Source organism: Marmota monax, unplaced genomic scaffold (genome assembly GCF_021218885.2).
Source record: "Marmota monax isolate L192 unplaced genomic scaffold, Marmota_monax_Labrador192_F-V1.1 WCK01_AAM20220418_F8-fsc00151, whole genome shotgun sequence".
Taxonomy (NCBI): Eukaryota; Metazoa; Chordata; class Mammalia; order Rodentia; family Sciuridae; genus Marmota; species Marmota monax.
The window spans coordinates 2,127,928-2,146,830 of record NW_026694226.1 but is presented as its reverse complement, the minus strand read 5'-3'; the positions used below and the strand labels follow the sequence as shown (position 1 = coordinate 2,146,830).

The following is an 18,903-nucleotide window of genomic DNA, read 5'->3' as shown; positions in this document are numbered from 1 at the left end:
CTACTTGTCTTTTAAGGCTCTACTCCAGAAAGACTTCCTTGATAGCTTACATTCAATTAGTGTAATTATTTACTTATAGAGGAGAACAAAGACTACATTGTTTCATTGCCACTAAATTAATGGTGTGTTGAATGAACAAGGCTAAAATGCAATCCAATACTGAGTGTTTCACTGTAAATACATATACATTAAGTTGATATTTCACACTAGTTATTCTGTATTTGTCCATGATGCTTAAACCTAGCCTCCTCAGCCACTGGAATTACAGGCTTGTGCCACCATGCCCTGCTTTCACTACTTTTAAATGTCTGAAATTTTCCATAATAAAAAGTTGGGTAGCCAACTTAGTTGGGCCTATAGGCACATGTCACCACACCTGTAGTACTCAAAACCTAAAGCAGGAGAGGATCACGTTTGCCCAGGGGTTCAGGACCAGCCTGGGCAAAATAGCAAGACCCTGTTTCTATTGGGAAAAAAAGAAAAATTTGTAAAAAAGAAAAGTACATGGGCTGGGGTTGTAGTTCAGTGATAGAGCCCTTGCCTAGCATGTGTAAGGCACTAGGTTCAATCTTCAGCACCGCTTAAAATAAATAAAATATGGGGCTGGGGATGTGGCTCAAGCGGTAGCACGCTCGCCTGCATGCATGCGGCCCGGGTTCGATCCTCAGCACCACATACAAACAAAGAATGTTGTGTCCGCCGAAAACTAAAAAATAAATATTAAAAAATTCTTTCTCTCTCTTTTTAATAAATAAATAAAATAAAGGTATTATGTCTAACCAAAAAAAGAAAGAAAAGTACAACCTGGTGACACATCCTTTTAATCCCAACTACTCAGAGGCTGAAACAGGAAGATCACAAGTTCAAGGCCAGCCTCAGCAATTTAGTCAGACCCTGCCTTATAAAATTTAAAAGAAAGCCTGGGGATGTATCTCAGTGGTAGAGAACTTGCCTAGCATGTGAGAACCCCCAGTACCACAAAAAAGAGAGATAAGAAAAAAAAAGGAAAGGAAAGAAAAATGCATGTATGAAATGATAGCTGAAATGTTGTTTATTACTCTATTTTCAAAGCCCAAGTCAAGCCAGTGCAGTAGAGTACACCTGTAATCCTAGCAACCTAGAAGGGTGAGGCAGGAGGATCTAAAGTTCAAATCTAAAGTTCAAAGGGCCTCAGCAATTCATCGAGGCCCTAAGCAATATAGTGAGAACCTGTCTCAAAATAAAAAACAATAAAAAGGGCTGGGAATGTGGCTCAGTAATTAAGCACCCCTAGGATCAATCCCTAGTACCAAAAAAAAAAAAGCCCAGTTCTTTTCCTACCTCTTCCATGAAACCTTTCTATATTGATTTATTGCTTCTATTCTTGTGCATTTATTTGTACTACACAATTGACTTCAATTGTCTACATCACAGGATCTAATCCATTATATCTTTCTTATCCACATTTTTTAAATAATTTTTTAGTTGTCAATGGACTTTTATTTTAATTATTTATATATGGTGTTGAGAATCAAACCCAGTGCCTCACACATGTTAGGCAAGCAGTGTGCCACTGAGTTACAGCTCCAGCCCCCTCTTATCCACATTTTTATTGGTACGTTATAGTTGTACGTATTGATGGGATTTGTTGTTACATATTCGTACATGCACACTATACAACAATATAATTTAACCAGTATCACTCCCCAGCACTTCTCCCCTTCCTCCTCATCTCCCACCCCTTGGTCTCTTTCGTCTACTGATCTCCCTTTGATTTTTAGATCTACCCCCACCTTTTTTTCCTTTTTCCCCACAAGCTTAATTCATTATATCTTATTAACTGATCATGTTTTATCTCCACATGGCTAGCCTTTAATACACACAAAATCCAACCACCCCAGAATAATGCCTAGCCTCCAAAGATTCATTTTTAAGAATTTTTATGAACCTGGAACCTGTGGAAATATCCAATATTCTTTCTTGTCACCCCAAGGGCCACTCTAATGTTAAAATTAGAAATTTGGTTTATTTGTGGTGAGGGGTGCTGGGGACTGAATACAGGGCTTTGCACATGCACTGAGATATACCCCAGCCCTAAAATTAAGTATTACTCTAGAAAACCATATAATACTGTCCTCTTGAAATTTTGTCACTTTTTGACACCAAAATGCTAAGCTAGGACGAGGATGTAGCTCAGTGGCAGAGCACTTGCTTGTAGAAGCTAGAGGCCCTGGGTTCAATCCCCACTACAAGAGGGAGGGCAAGACAGGGAAAAGGGAAAGGAGAGAGGAAGAAATTTTGTTAGTTAACTGATTAAGTAACGATTAAGTACAATGAAGTTATTTTATAAAAACTTCAGCTGCAATACAAAGGGAAAGCACTTACTCAAAGGAAAAGTTGGAAAACCCAGGAAACAAAGAACCTGATACTTAGAGATAGGTAGTATCTATCTCTAATTAGAGATAGACCACCACTCCAGTGGTGAAAAACAAGTCAACTGGAAGAGAAAAAGAAACTGGAGGGGCTGGGGTTGTGGCTCAGCAGTAGAGCGCCTGCCTAGCATGTCTGAGTCGCTGGGTTCGATCCTCAGCACCACATATAAATAAATAAGCAAAATAAAGGTATTGTGTTCAATTACAACTAAAAAATAATTAAAAAAAAAAAACAAAAAAGAAGCTGGAGTATTGCACGTTTTAGAGTTGATTCATAACCCCTTTATTCCTATTTATTCAGTTGTTGTAGTACAGGGGATTGAACCCAGGGGTGCTCTACCACTGAGCTACATCCCCAGTTCTTTCTTCTTCAATTTTTATTTTGAGAGGTCTCACTTAATTGCTTATGGTAGCCTTGAACTTGCAATTCTACTGCCTCAGCTTCCCAAGTCACTGAAATTTCAGGTGTGTGCAACAACACACAGCCCCTTTATCCCTTTTCTTTTCTTTTTTTCACTAAGTACTATGCTAGGCATGGTGGTGCACACTTGTAATCCCAGCTGCCCAGGAGGCTGAAGCCAGCCTCAGCAATTTAGTGAGACCCTGTCTCTAAATAAAATATAAAAGAGTGCTGGGGATGTGGCTCAGTGGTTAAGTGACCCTGGGTTCAGTTCCCAGAACCACCCCTGCCACACAAACACAAAAACAATGTTTCCCCTCTCCAATTACAAAAGAAACATGTTCTCATATTCTCATATGGAGATTAAAAAAAAAAAGAAAGAAAGAAAAAGAAAATAAGAAAACATCCCATAACCTCCTTCATAATATTTTATTAGTAAATCCCCTGAGCCACCGAGTGCAGCTAATTTATAATTCCATTTGTATAAATCAAGATTCACAATAACTGTTTCATTTTTATGAATTTTTCTTGTCAGTTTATAATAAATTTGTGTTTTTGTCCAAACTTCATGCTATAGTAATGAAAAATACTACTTTTCCGATTGCCAAATCAGGTACTAAACACATCATATTCATCGTATACAAAATATTATTCTATTTTTAACTTACATTTAATTTGAATTAGCTACTCAAAGTAACTACTCTTTTATCTGCCATTTCTTGTGTTGAGGTCCTACCCAAACTACATCAACAGTTCTTCACACTCCATGTACAAAAAAAATATACATGGAATAATTAAGTTTCTTGCCAAAATATCCTATATAAACTCTAGTGTGAATTGACAACAACAATTCCAACATCATCATAAAATTCCCATAGCAATCAAGTATGATGCTCACCTGATTACTAGCCCAGATGTATTGCCTCATCCATCCAGGGTAAAGTATTAAGAATAGTATTTATCAAATGTAACTTGGAGAGACACTGGGAAAAGGTAGTGGATAACATGCAGGACTTTAAATATATGAACAGAACATATTAACACCTCTTCACCTTCCTTACAAACCATAAAATTCCCATAGCAATCAAGTATGATGCTCACCTGATTACTAGCTGAGATGTATTGCCTCATCCATCCAGGGTAAAGTATTAAGAATAGTATTTATCAAATGTAACTTGGAGAGACACTGGGAAAAGATAGTGGATAGCCTCTAGCAATTCACCTGGGAGGGAAAAAACAAAAAATGATCTCTTTAACCACTCTGAATCCAGCTCCAACAATCTTTCAGCAATACAGTAATCAAACAAAAGTCTCACAATAGTTCTGCTATTTCACTGGACTCTATTTGTTTATTTGTCTGTTCAAGTATCAGGAATCGAACCTGGGGCACTTAACAACTGAGCCACATTCCCAGACCCCCTCTATTCTTTTTAGTTATACATGATAGCATGTATCTTGACATATTATACATATATGGAATATAATTTCTCATTCTCTGTTACACGATGTAGAATTATATTGGTTGTGTAATCATATATGCACATAGGATATAGTAATGCCTGATTCATTCTACTATCTTTCCTATTCCCATTTCCCCTCCCTTGCCTTCATTCCTCTTTGTCTAATCCAAAGTACTTCTATTCTTCTCTACCTGTCCCCCTTATTATGAGTTAGCATCCACATATTAGAGAAAACAATTGGCCTTTAGTTTTCGGGGTTGCCCAGCCCCCCTCCCCCGCTTTTTAATTTTTTTTAATTTTTTTTAATTTTTTTTTGGCAGAAGGGGGGGATTTATTGAACCAGCATGCTGGGGCTCCGTGCCCACTCAAGAAGGGAAAGCAGCCCAGAGAATTTTTTTTAATTTTGAGACAGGTTTTTGCTAAGTTTCTTAGGCCTCTCTAAATTGCTGAAGCCAGCCTCAAATTTGTGATCCTCCTACCTCAACCTCCCGAGTTGTTGGGATTACAGGTGTGCACCAACCATGACTGGCTTGAATGTTATGTTTTAATTAAGTGACTTGGTTCTAGTGCAAAAATTAATTTGAAGCTACCTTTCTTCTTCCTTACTCTGAAAAGCTGAATACCATCTGCCTTAACTATTAAAATCCCCAGAGACTTCAATTCTACAAGAGCTCTACATAGTTCTAAATTTAGCCAAGTAATAGAAATAGTTGGAAAGCATGCAATTCATTTTAATATCCATACTTTTATGTTGCCAGGCAGCTATTCTCTTAAGCAATCTTAAAGCAGTCATTTACATAAAATGATACATCTATAAGTCAACTAAAAGGTTAGCAATGGTGTTAATTAAAAGACTATCTATGACTTCTGGAAATGATCACACACACCCAAAAAATATTCTGTATTTCTCCGACAGGGATAACATGCAGGACTTCAAATATATGAACAGAACATATTAACACCTCTTCACCTTCCTTACAAACCATGTTTATGTTTCCACATCAAATGAAAGCACAAATAGATTAATGGGGTTCACCTTCAGAATAAAATGTTTTTTATGGATGGGAAAGACATGTCTTGCGGCTGGGGTTGTGGCTCAGTGGTAGAGCACTTGCCTAGCATGTGTGAAGCATTGGGTTCGATTCTCAGCACCACATAAAAATAAATCAATAAAATAAAGGCCCATCAACATCTAAAAAAATTTTTTTAATATTTATTTTTTTAGATTTAGGTGGGCACAATATCTTTTTATTTTATTTTTATGTGGTGCTGAGGATCGAACCCAGTGCCTCACACATGCCAGGCGAGCGCGCTACCACTTGAGCCATATCCCCAGCCCAAAAACTTTTTTTAAAAAAAGAAAGACATGTCTTATTTTTATGTAGATATTTAAAAAAAGGGGGGGGGGGGCTGGGATTGTGGCTCAGTGATGGAGCGCTCGCCTAGCACAGACTAGACCTGGGTTGGATCCTCAGCACCACATAAAAATGAAGGTATTGTGTTGTATCCATCTACACCTAAAAAAAATAAATATTAAAAAAAAAAAGAAAGAAGTACATTTATTCTCAAACTACTGGATCCATTAAGTGATTTTGCTGTATCACATACCTATTCTAAGGTTTTTGTTGCTGTTGTTTGTTTGTTTTGGTACTGGGGATTTAACCTCAGATGGAGCCCTTCACCACTGAGCTACATCGTTAGTTTTCAATTAAAAAAAAAAATTAGTATTTAATGGGCTTTATTTTATTTATTTATATGCAGTGTTGAGAATTGAACCCAATGCCTCACACAAGATGGCAAGCACTCTCCCACTGAGCCACAACCCCAGCCCCCTAGATTTTTAATTTTTGTCTTGAGACAGGGTCTCAATAAGTTGCTGAGATTGGCCTCAAACTTGAGATCCTTTGCCTCAGCCTCACAAGTTGCTGGTATCACAAGCATGCACCACACACCTGTTTCTAAGACTAACTCCATTTTGGATTTTCTAAAATATCAGACCTCTTAAGGAACTATGAAACTAAACTCTATCAGAAATGTTCAATACATTATAAACACCCTAACTTCAGGTCAGTTTCCTACATTGTATTCACAGTCCAATATGTAAAATATACATAAGAAGGAATTCAAGATGCAGGTTCAAAACCCAAAGTACAAAGGGGGTTTAGAAGTTTCCCTAGCTAAGACAATTTTGATTTTAATTCAGACAGCCCAAGACACAAAGAGTGAAACAAATTAGCCAGTCAAGGTGATGCACACCTGTAATCCCAACTACTTTGGAGGCTAAGGCAAGTTTAAAGCCAGCCCTGGGCAACTTTGCAAGACCCTATTTCAAAATAAAAAAAAAATTAAAGGGTTGGGGATGTAGCTCAGGGTGCTTTTACCTAGCATTCACAAGGCTAGGCAATCCTAGATCAATCTCAGGAACCACAAAAAATATGAAGAAGACTGAAACAATTCATAAGTGACTACAACCTGGACTATATAAGAGTAACAGGATATTCATACTTATTTTCACTTTCATGTCACCACCAAGTGGGGGGGGGAGTAATAAAATGCCAATCTGTTGTGCAATATCTCTTTTCTCTACAGATACCTATAGTATATTATATTTCACTATGTAAAATAATTCAGCTTAGATAATTTTATTATATCTGGGAAGATTCAAAGGGTCTAAAGTCTGGAATCTATTTTTTACTAGAAATAACTGATCCCATAAATAATAAAAGGAAAATATTTAAGAATGAGAGGTAGCCAGGAGCAGTGGTGTACGCCTACAATCCCAGCAGCTCAGGATGCTAAGGCAGGAGGATAGTGAGTTCAAAGCAAACCTCAGCAACTCAGTGAGACCCTGTCTCTAAATAAAACAAAAAAAAAAAAGGGCTGGGGATGTGGCTCAGTGGTTAAGTGTCCTTGAGTTCAATCTCTAGTATTAAAAAAAAAAAAGGAATGAGAGGTAACTTTCCCATAAAGGATCCCACAAAAGAAATCAAGGTTCTGTCAGAAACTATTGATTTCAGGAAGTCAAGTGTGGTAGCATACACCTATAATCCCAGCCATTCAGGAAACTGAGGCAGAAGGTAAATTCAAGGCCAGCCTGGGCAATTTAGCAAGATCGTGTCTCAAAATAAAAAACTTTTAAAGGGGCTAGCCTTGGTGGGGTGTGCCTGTAATCCCAGTGGCTTGGGAGGACTGTGAGTTCAAAACCAGCCTCAGCAAAAATGAGGGGCTAAGCAACTCAGTGTGACCCTATCTCTAAATAAAATAAGGCTGGGGACATGGCTCAGTGGTCGAGCACCCTGGAGTTCAATCCCCAGTACCCCAAAAAAATATTTTTAAAGGGGCTGGAACATATCTCAGTGGTAGAGCACTTGCCTAGCGTTTACAAGGCCCTGGGTTCAATTTAGGACAATCGTAGTTTTTTTTTTTTTTTTTTTAACCAGTCAATCTTGTTGGGACTTTTAATACGGACAGCAAGGATCATAACTTTTTTAAAAATAACAATTCCGTTAACCTCAAAAAGGAGGAAATTAAGATTTTCCCCCCATAAAACAATACTAACTATAATTAGCAAATGTAAACGGAATGAGATAATCTGAGAATGAACATTTTGAAATCATCAATTTAATAACAGATTCGGACAATGCTCATCAATACATGCCAATGCCACTGGGGAAAAGGTAATACAAGAATCACAAAATCTTGAAAGTATCATCCCACAGAGCTGGGGATGCAGTTCAGTGGAAGAGCACTAGCATTCAGCAGGCCCTGGCTTCAATCACCAGGACTGGGGAAAAAAAAAAATCATCCCATAGACTGTTTCTTTCCTTCTTTCATCCTCCTCCTCCTCCTTTTTTTTTTTTTTTTTCCTGGAGACAGTGGCCTCACTAGATTGCCTAGGCTAATCATGAACTCCTGGGCTCAAGTGATCCTTCCATCTTAGCCTCCTGAATGGATAGGATTACAGGTATGTACCACATGTCTGGCTTTCAAATATAATTTCTTAATTACAATAAGGAAAAAGGCACATTTACAATGAAGAAATCTAGCAGACATAAACTTAACCAAGTGATCAAACTTAACACCACCAACAACTGGACAAAGTGACATTATATACACACAACATCACCTAGGTAGTATTCTTGTCACATGTTTACCCCAAATCTAATGACAAATCCAAACTGTAGAATTTTTTTTTTTAATTTTTTTTTTAGTTGTAGTTGGACACAATACCTTTATTCCATTCATTTATTTTATGTGGTGCTGAGGATCGAACCCAGGGCCCTGCACATGCTAGGCGAGCGCTCTACCGCTGAGCCACAATCCCAGCCCCTAAACTGTAGAATATTATTCAAAATAGTCTGGCCTAGACTCTTCAAAAATATCAATGACAACTATATGTCAAAATGCATTATTCTGTAAAATTAATTAATTAAAAAGTATCAATGATAAGCCAGGAACAGTGGCATACACTTGTAATCCTAATTGCTAGGAAGCTGAGGCAAGAGGATCACAAGTTAGAGGCCAGCCTGGACAAGTTATCAAGACCCTATCTCAAAAACAAAATTTTAAAAGGGCTGGGTATATAGATCAGCACTAGAGCATTTGCCTAGTATGAGGCCTTGGGGTCAGTAGTCCACAATATTGAAAAACAAAACATGGAAAAAAAAAAACAAAACACTGCTCTGAATTAGGACACAAAGAACACTACAAACATGATAATTAAATGTAACAAATGACACTTGAATAAAGTGGAGCTATAAAGCATATTGCAATAACTGAGAAAATTTATAAACTACATACATGTATCACTGTAAAATATTTTGTGATAATGAGTTTGAAAATGGCATTTTTAATATAAAAACATTTTAATATAAAAATATAAACATTTTAATATAAAAATGGCATTTTAATATAAAAAACACTTGTTCTTCAGTGATTAGATGCTTAAGAAATTTTAGGGTGAAGTGTCCTAGTGTTAGTAATTTATTTCTAATAAAAATTAGAAATAAAAATTCCTAATACATACTAAACTATAAAAAAATTTTTGTGGGCTGGGGTTGTGACTTAGCGGTAGAGCGCTCGCCAAGCACGTGTGAGGCTCTTCTGGGTTCGATCCTCCTCAGCACCACATAAAAATAAATAAGTAAAATAAAGGTATTGTGTCCAACTACAATTGAAAAATAAATATTACAAAAAAAATTAATATTGCATATACTCGTGTAGAAAGGGTTTAAAAGCAAAATGGAGGGAAGAAAGCAAGCTCCTAAATGTGGCAAAATATTATCAATCCATAAATACAGGTAAAGGTCATACTGGAGTACACTGTATCATTTCTTCAGCTTTCCTATAGTTCAAAATTCTTCCACAAAATTATTGGGGCTAGAAATAAAAAAGATCAACAGTATCTTTATGGGAATTACTATTTTGGAGATTAAAACATATTCTATCTAAGGCCCAATAACAATAAATCCTCCAGTCAGACAAACAGATCTAAGAACTAACATACTCTATATAGAACATGTCAAATCATGAAAAAAGCTTCCCAGTTTACTTTTTATTTCTTCCTCAAAAAAATCACTAGTGAGTTACTTATTAGGAATACATATAAACTGCCTTGATCACAAAATGTCAAATCTTTTTTATTTTTTTATTTTTACAGTTCTGGAGATCAAATGCTGGGCCTCATGAAAGTAAAGCATAAGTTCTACCAAATGAGGTACATCCCCAGCCCTAAAACAAAAGGCACCTAGCACAAAGGCACATGCCTGTAATCTCAGCAATTAGTAAGGAGAGACAGGGGAAATCACAAGTTTGAAGCCAGCCTCAGCAAATTAATATCTTAATTTAACGAAACTATGTCTCAAATAAAAAATAAAAGGAACTGAAGATGTAACTCAGTGATAAAGCATCCAAATTCAATCCCCAACACACACACACACACACACACACACACACAAAGGCATTAAGATCCAAAGTCAGAGCCCAGCACAGTGGCTCATGCCTATAATCCCAGCAAATCAAGAACCTGAGGATGGAGGATGCAAAGCTCAAAGTCAGCTAACAATTTAGCAAGACCCTGCTTCAATTTTTTTTTTCCTGCTTCAAAATAAAAAATAAAAAAGGATGGGTGTGCAGCTTAGTAGTAGAATGCACCTGGGTTCAATCTCCAGGAAAGAGAGAAAGGTGGGGGAAGGATACAAAGTACAGTATCATCAGATAAGGAGTGGTCCTTCAAAGGATATTTCCTGGGACTCCATGTCAGATCTCGTCATCCTACAAGTTTGCCCTGGGTGATCTCACCCCCTATTATGGACTGTACCCCCTCATGAGCAGAGTACTCCTAAATCTTGCCTCTCTCCAGAGCTCAAGACCTATTTAGACAATAAGCTGCTAGACATTTCTAAACATGAATGCTTTACCAACATTCCTCCACCCCCAAACTTGCCCTTTACTTATCTCAATTAGCAACCCAACCCAGTCACCCAAAACAAATCCGACAGCCATTCATTCACATTTCTTTCCCTTTCCTCCCACATTTAAACAATTGCCAAATTCTAGTACCATCTCCAGGATCCATCTGATCTTCTCATTTTCTGTGCCCGCTTCCCCACTCCCACCACTTCGGTGCAGAGCATTTAATAAACGGGGCAAAGCCTCCAGAGCTCTCTTCCACCTGGAGCAGAGTAAAAGGCAATGTACCAATGGTGGCTGTTATGTCATCCTTTGTCTCAGAATTAAATGTCTCTAGCCTATCCCTGATGGACACATGTAGCATGGGTGAGAAATAACATTATTTCAAGTTCCTGAGATTTGCTGGTTGCTTCTTAACTGATATACCTCAGTCTATCCTGACTTTAATATACTACAGAGCTATAAGAGCCTCCCAACAGTCTCTCTCCCTCTACTCTAAATCCTCTCTTTTCATTAAATTTCCAGCATAGCTTCCTTTCTAAAATACAAACTAATCAAACTATTTCCCTGATAAAAATCTTCTGAGGCACTGAGTGCAGTGGCACATGCCGGGAATCCCAGCAGCTCAGGAGGGTCTCAATAGTCATGAGAATTTCAATAGTCATGCAATAAATATTATAATTTTTTAAAATATTTTAATAAAATAAAACCTGGCCGTATATACAGCCTTTTCTCCAGTCATTCAAACTAACAAGTACTAAGCCAGCCTTGGCAACTTAGCGAGGCACTAAGCAATTCAGTGAGACCCTGTCTCTACATAAAATAGAAAATAGGGCTGGGGATGTGGCTGAGTGGTTGAGTGCCCCTGAGTTCAATCCTCAGTACCAAAACTTCAGAGGCTCTGCCAGGCAACATGGCACATGCCTATAATCCCGGCTCTTTAGGAAGCTAAAGCAGTGGGATCCCAAGTTCAAGATCAAATTGGGCAATTCGGCTCTAGGCTTCACTCTGCTTTTGGAGTCCTGGGTTGCTCTGCTATTCAGGTGTTAAAGATCCCTAGAGAGCAGGACTATCTCCTGAGCACCGGGAAATGTATGCACTAAGAATGAATTGATAACATTACTCAGAAACAAACAGAAAAAAGAAAACAAAAGCATACAAAGAAAATCAGAAGAATCAACAACTTTAAAAACCAAAGGGAGGGGCTGGGGATGTGGCTCAAGCGTGCCTGGCATGCGTGCAGCCGGGGTTCGATCCTCACCACCACATACAAACAAAGACGTCGCGTCCGCCGAAAACTAAAAAATAAATATTAAAAAAAATTCCCTCTCTCTCTCTCTCTCAAAAAAAAAAAAAAAAAAAAAAAAAACCCAAAGGGAGCACTGGATCACCTAGACAAAGAGGTAGAAGTGGCCCTTGGAGCAATGAGAGAAGGTTGTGTTCATGGGATAGAATTCAAAGTAGTTAGGGAAGGATGGAGCGCCAGTGCCAAGAAAATGATCCCTGGAAATCATCAGTTCTCACTTTCAGACTAAGTTAGATCTTGCAGCAAATCAAGAACCTGGGGCTGGAGGCTGGCAGTGAGTCAATAGATGGGAGACCCCTGGAATCCCTGCTACAAGCTATGAAACACTGATTTGCATTTGAGCAGCAAGGCAGTGTGGGCTCTGGTTCAACACCCACTTCCAGACAACACCCCAATGCCTGAGGATGGAAGAGAGCCCTGACCCCCAGGTCTGGTTTATGCTTGTGAGCCTCCTGCCTCAGCCTCCTGAGTCACTCAAATTACAGGCTTGTGCCACCAGGCCCAGCTTGAATGATTCTTCAAAACAATTAGACCTAAAGGGAAAAAAAAAAAAAAAACAATGCATAAAAAGAGTATATTCCATACATTCCCAACATATGGAGCCTGCAATAATAGAAATCAGAAAGTGGTATCTGGGTCTGAAAGAAGGAACTTGGAAATAAGGGAGAGGGAATTTTCTGGACAGGTGGAAATGCCCTTTCCTGTCTGATACAGTGGCCGCCTGCCAATGAAACAGTAGTGGCTAGAGGGAGGTACCAAGGGATTGAACAACTTATTTAATTCTAACTAATTTACATTTTTTAAAGATGAAGCATACCGAATATTTTGCCCTTCAACACAACCTGTATTTCACTTTAACTTAAAATTGAGCATTAAACGGAGATGTGCTTTTGGTGCGAAATATGCCACAATCTGTTAAAAAGTAGTAAATTTTCTTATAATTCTGATCTAATTATGTACTGAAATAATAATATTTTAAATATATTATGTTCAAAATGCAATATGAGAATGTTTGTACCTGTTCCTTTTTGCTTTTCATAATGTGGCTCTAAAAACTTGAAAATTAAGTGGGTAAAAATAAATAAAACTACATGGGTGGCTCTCAAAAAAAAAAAAAAAAAGCCAGCCTGGGTACCTAAGTGAGAGATAAAAGTAAATAAATAAAAGTCCATAAATAAATTTTTAAAAAGTAAATAAATAAAAGCTCTAGGGATGTGGCTCAGTGGTAGAATGCCCCTAGGTTCAACCCCAAATACCACAAAAGGAAGGAGAAAAAAAAAAAAAACTTCAAAAGCTATCTTTGCCTCAAAATATTCCAAATTCCTTAACATAACTTATAAAGCCCACCATAAAAAGCAGGCCTTAACCCAATTACTATGTATAAATATAAAGCTCTAATAAAATTTTAAAAATTTTAAAAATCAGGCCCTACAGCTGTTGGAGCATCTAGTTCATCTTGAGAATTTCAATAGTCATGCAATAAATATTCTAGTTTTTTAAAATATTTTAATAAAATAAAACCTGGCTGTATATAAGGCTTTTCTCCAGTCATTCAAACTAACAGCATTCAGACATAACAACATCCATACATAATAACATTCTTTAATGTCCTTGAGGTTTTTGCCCAGGCTATTCTATATACTTAGAATGCCCTCCCAGGCACCATGTCTTTGTTTGCCTAGCCACAGGAATCTTGTCAGCAGCTGTTCTACCCATTTTCTCAACAGCTATTCAAATTTGCCTCAAAGATATTCTACCAACCCTTAACACACAAGCCCTCTACCCTAAGAGAGTAAGTCTCCTATATCACAGGGAATATAAATGTAACAATTATGGTAGGAATTCCCTCAAATTCCTTTGTTCAGATACCAAACACCCTTTCTTGAAAAAAAAAAAAAACTTTTGAAGTTTTTTTTTTTCCCTCACCCTTTCTTGACCTTGTCGTTCTTATCTTAATAAAGGAGAAAATAATGATTATAATTCTTCTACTTTTTCTCTACATGCTCAAGAATTTCACAAGATAATCACCTCTCTCTTCTTGTTCGCTGCCCTCAACACACAAATATGCTTGAGTCTCTCACCTTAAAACATTTCCTTGAGGGCTGGTGATATAACTCAGTGGTACTGCTCTTGCCCAGCATGCAAAAGCCCTGGGTTTGGGTTTGATCCCCAACACCACCAAAAAAAAAAAAAAAAGGAAAAAAACACTTCCTTGAACCCCATGTTCCCTCTCACTACTGTCCTTTCTCCATTTCACTGCATCACCTGGAAAGGCAGAGCTTGCTTACCATTTTTTCTTCCCTCCCACTTATTCCTTAATCCAATGCAGTTTGTCCTCTGTACTCATCAATCCAGTGATTCTGCTCTCCCTGAAATTATTAATTACTTAAGTAACAAATTCAGTGAGCTTTTTACTTTCTTTATCAGACTTAAACTTTCCACCACATCTGATAACTATTACTACCCTTCCTCCTTCTTGAAAGTCTCCTAGTTCTCATCACACATACATTACTGGCTTTCCATCTTTCTGGCCTCCTCTGATTCCTTCCAGAGCTCCACTTTGACCAGTTACACCTTTAACTGCTAGTGTTCTCCAAAGCTGTCTCCTCCACCCACTCTTCATGCCCCTTAGCTGACCCAAACCCATCACCTCAACTTCAATGTATACTGCTGATTCCCAAACCTCTCTTCAGCCCCCAATTCTTCTCTCGACCTCCATACTAGTATATCCAAATGCCTACTATGAATTTATTTCCATGATTCCACAGGTACCTCAAATTCAACCAGTCTAAAACTTTTTATTCCCAAACAAGCATTTTCCTATATTCCCTAATTCACTGATATCACTAAGTTGTCTTGGCACCCAGAAAAATAGAAGTCATCCAAGGGATCACCCTTACCACTATTCATTCTCTCTCTGCCTTTGTTTGTGTGTGTGTGTCTCTCTCTCTCTCTCTCTCTCTCACACACACACACACACACACACACACACACAATCTCCATGTCTAACAGATTGTATCTTTTTTTTTTTAAAGAGAAAGAGAGAGAGAGAATTTTTTAATATTTATTTTTTAGTTTTCGGTGGACACAACATCTTTATTTCATTTTTATGTGGTGCTGAGGATCGAACCCAGCGCCCCGCGCATGCCAGGCGAGCGCGTTACCACTGGAGCCACATCCCCAGCCCCAGATTGTATCTCTTAAATATCACTTGAATCCATCCATCATTGTACATTTACATGACCACTTTGGACTTTTTATGTGGATTACTGTGACTGTCTCTAAATGAATTCCCTGATCCCAATCTATTTTGTAATGTAATCCTCAAATTGCTATAAGTGATATTTTTTAAAAAGTAAATCCTCTCATAGTTTAAGACATATTCAAAACTTTTTTGCCTATCAGGGGCTTCAAGACTGGGCCCCTACCGATACAGCCTTTTCTCTAATCTCCAGAAACATCCATTCTATACCTTGCAGTCTGGTAAAGGCCCCATGCTGCTCTGCTCTACACCTCCACTCTTACATACGCAGTTCCTCTCTACAACTTTCTTCCTCATACTTCTCCACCTAGCTAATCTCTAGTGGTCCTTCAAGATTCAGCTGGAGCATTATGCCCTGACAGAAAGTTTTTCCAGACTTCCTTTGTGCTCCAAAGCACCCTTGTACATTCCTCTCAGTGTCCATTAGACTAGAGAGTTGCTGACTGACTTGTTTGAACTCTTTTGAAAGTAGTAGTGGTCAGTTGTTTGTTTCTGTTTTTTTAACCCTAGCACCTAGAATTGTAGCCATTTAAATGCTGGTTGAATTAATGAATCCATTGAGATAAAATCAAACTTTACCCTCTTCTGAAGAGCTGAATCTAATTTGCCATTTTGAGCTAACTATCCCTCCTCTTCATTCTCATATTTTTATCACCTCTTTGTCACACTTATTACCTTGTAGTTCATTTACTTTTTTTTTAATCTTCAATAAATCACAAGCTATTTTTTTAGAGTAAGGGCAATGTCCCATTTATCCTGGTATTCTCAGCATGTAACTTAATAACAAATAAAGCACCTATTAAATGTTTGAGTGAATGAAAGAGAATGCTTTTTCATGAATTTTCTTGACCTTAGATCCTTACTCGGGAAGCAATTCTGTAATATTAATTAAAGATCCCTCTTTCTACTGGGCATGGTGGCATATACCTGTAATCCCAGTGACTAAGGAGGCTGAGGTAAGACTGCAAATTTGAAGTCAGCCTCAGCAACTTAACAAGACCTTCAGTCACTTAGCAAGACCCTATCTAAAAATTCTAAAAAATGTTTTAAAAGGGCTGAGAAGTGGGTAGCTCAATGATAAACTACTCCTGGGTTCAATCCCTAGAACCCCACTCCAAAAAAACAGAGAAACGAGAAGGTCTAGAAACTCTTATTTAAGAGTATACTGTCCTTGGCTAGGGTTGTGGCTCAGCAGTGGAGCACCCGCCTGGCACGTGCAAGGCCCTGGGTTTGATCCTCAGTACCACATAAAAATAAATAAAGGTATTGTGTCCAACTACAACTAAAAAATAAATATTAAAAAAAAAAGAGTGTAGTGTCCTGAAAGAAAACATATATTACTCTAAAATAGACTAAAAAACTGACAGTTTCTTTGATTTCTAAGCTAATACTATATGACAGGTACACAGTGCTCCAAAGCAGTTAAGTAACAGGGTTACATTTGTGTTAAGTGAAAAAGGAAGGGTTGGTAAAGTGAAACAGTGGCAAGTAAACACCCACAATTTTCCCAATTCTCCCCTGCCCCGCCTCAACCATTCTTTTTTTTTTTAAAGAGAGAGAGTGAGAAAGAGAGAGAGAGAAAGAGAGAGAGAATTTTTAATATTTATTTTTCAGTTTTCGGCGGACACAACATTTTTGTTTGTATGTGGTGCTGAGGATCGAACCCGGACCGCACGCATGCCAGGCAAGCGCGCTACGGCTGGAGCCACATCCCCAGCCCTCTTTTTTTTTTTTTTCTTAGTACCTTTATTTATTTATTTATTTTTAATGTGGTGCTCAGGATAGAACCCAGTGCTTCACACATGCTAGGCAAGTGTTCTACCCCTGAGCTACCACCACAGCCCCACCAACAATTCTTAATTGAAAAGATATCATCTTTCCAGAGGGCCTCACAGGGCTAACCATAAGTAAATGGGATAAAGTTGAATTTCAGTCCCCTACTGTAGACAATGAATAAAATACAAGTCAACAAACAGAGAATAAAGAAAAGAGACTCTATGGCCTGGAAAAAGTTCAGATATGAATAGATACTATAGCTGGGTCCAGTCAGTCCAATAAATTGGAAAAAAAAATTGCCATTTTTTCCCAACCAATGAGAAACTAAGAAACAGAAAAACAAGAAAGCAGTATTAATTCCTAAGAGAAATGGCAGAGAGAGGAATAGAGAACACATAGAAATAAAGGACAAGAGTCTGACAATAAAATTGTTCCCGGTTTTAATAGCACTAGAGAATATTATTTAGAGACTAATAATTCTATAACGTTTAACAAACTGTCTTTCTGTGAGGTAGGCTATGCTTGCTGACTATGGCCACAAAACAGAGGTAAATATATCCCAGCTACTTGGAAAGTATGTATACTAATAGATACTTTTTATCCCTCTTTTGTATAATCTACCTACATGTAAATAGAACAAAATATTGAACCTAGTCTCAGAATCCATTAAGCACATCTTCAATCATGAGTACATTTCAAAACAATATATGTATCAAGAGGTATTACCGTATCTAACCTAAAGGATAACTCTAAAAAAGTCAGTTTTCTTTTACACTAAATGGAAGCAGACCATCAACCCCATTTTGCACATGAAGACATTGATTCAGCAGAGTTAGGGCTGAGGATGTAGCTCAGAGATAGAGTACTTGTCTACCCTGTGTTTAATCCCATCAAAGGGGGTTGGGGAGAGAAAAGTAAAGAAAATGGGGAAAGAAACAGACTTAATGGGGGTGAATCAACAAAGCCTCAGAACTTTTATTTATTTATTTATTTTTATTTTATTTTTTGGTGGTGGTGATCGTACTGGGTTGAACCCAGAGGCACTCTACCACTGAGCTACATCCCTAACTTCTTTATTCTTTAGAGAGACAAGGTCTCACTAAGTTGCCAAGGTTGGCCTCAAACATGCAATCCTCCTGCCCCAGACTCCTGAGTCACTGAATTTATAGGTGTGGGCCACAGTGCCCAGCTGCCTCTGGTAATCAACAGGGTTAAAAATGCAAAGCTTGGGGCTGGCGTTGTGGCTCAGTGGCAGAGCGCTTGCCTAGCACGTGTGAGACACTGGGTTCAATTCTCAGCAACACATAAAAAATAAAAGTATTGTGTCCATCTACAACTAAAGAGTAATTAAAAAAAAAAAAAGCAAAGCTTTAATCATGTAGCTAATTTTACTCCCTCATGCAAAAACCAAAGATACCTGTATCTTTCAAGATTTCTCCTATGGGGGAGGGGGGTGTTGTTTGTGGCTCAGTGGTAGAGTACTTGCCTCACATGTATGAGGCATTGGGTTTGATCCTCAGCACCACATAAAATAAAGTTTAAAAAAAAAAAAAGAGTTATCCTATCATACTTGTCAAATCTACTTAATTTTTCAGTCATCATACTTTATTAAAAATAAAAATACTTGGACTAGGGTTGTGGCTCAGTGACAGAGCGCTTGCCTAGCAAGTGTGAGGCCCTGGGTTCGATTCTCAGCACCACATAAAAATAAATAATTAAATAAAGGTATAGGGCTGGGGTTATGGCTCAGAAGTACAGCACTTGCCTGGCACATGTGAGGCACTGGGTTCAATCCTCAGCACACATAGAAATAAATAAATAAAAGTATTTTTAAAAGATTTTAAAAAATAATAAAGATATAATAATATTTTTAAAGT

The 18,903-nt window shown here is 37.9% G+C and overlaps 1 protein-coding gene across 12 annotated transcripts in view; it reads right to left on the bottom strand.

Annotated features, from left to right (window-relative positions):
* R3hdm2 (R3H domain containing 2) overlaps positions 1-18,903 on the bottom strand; it is a 152,144-nt gene that overhangs the window by 122,671 nt on the left and 10,570 nt on the right. For 9 of the 12 annotated variants that reach the window (XM_058586141.1, XM_046466566.2, XM_046466563.2 and 6 more), the window contains exon 2: positions 3,913-4,033. The gene's annotated coding sequence lies outside the window, so the exon portion shown is untranslated. Of the gene's footprint in view, positions 1-3,709; positions 3,801-3,912; positions 4,034-18,903 lie in introns of those variants that run through there. The other 3 variants (XM_046466562.2, XM_058586146.1, XM_046466560.2) reach the window with 1 other exon arrangement.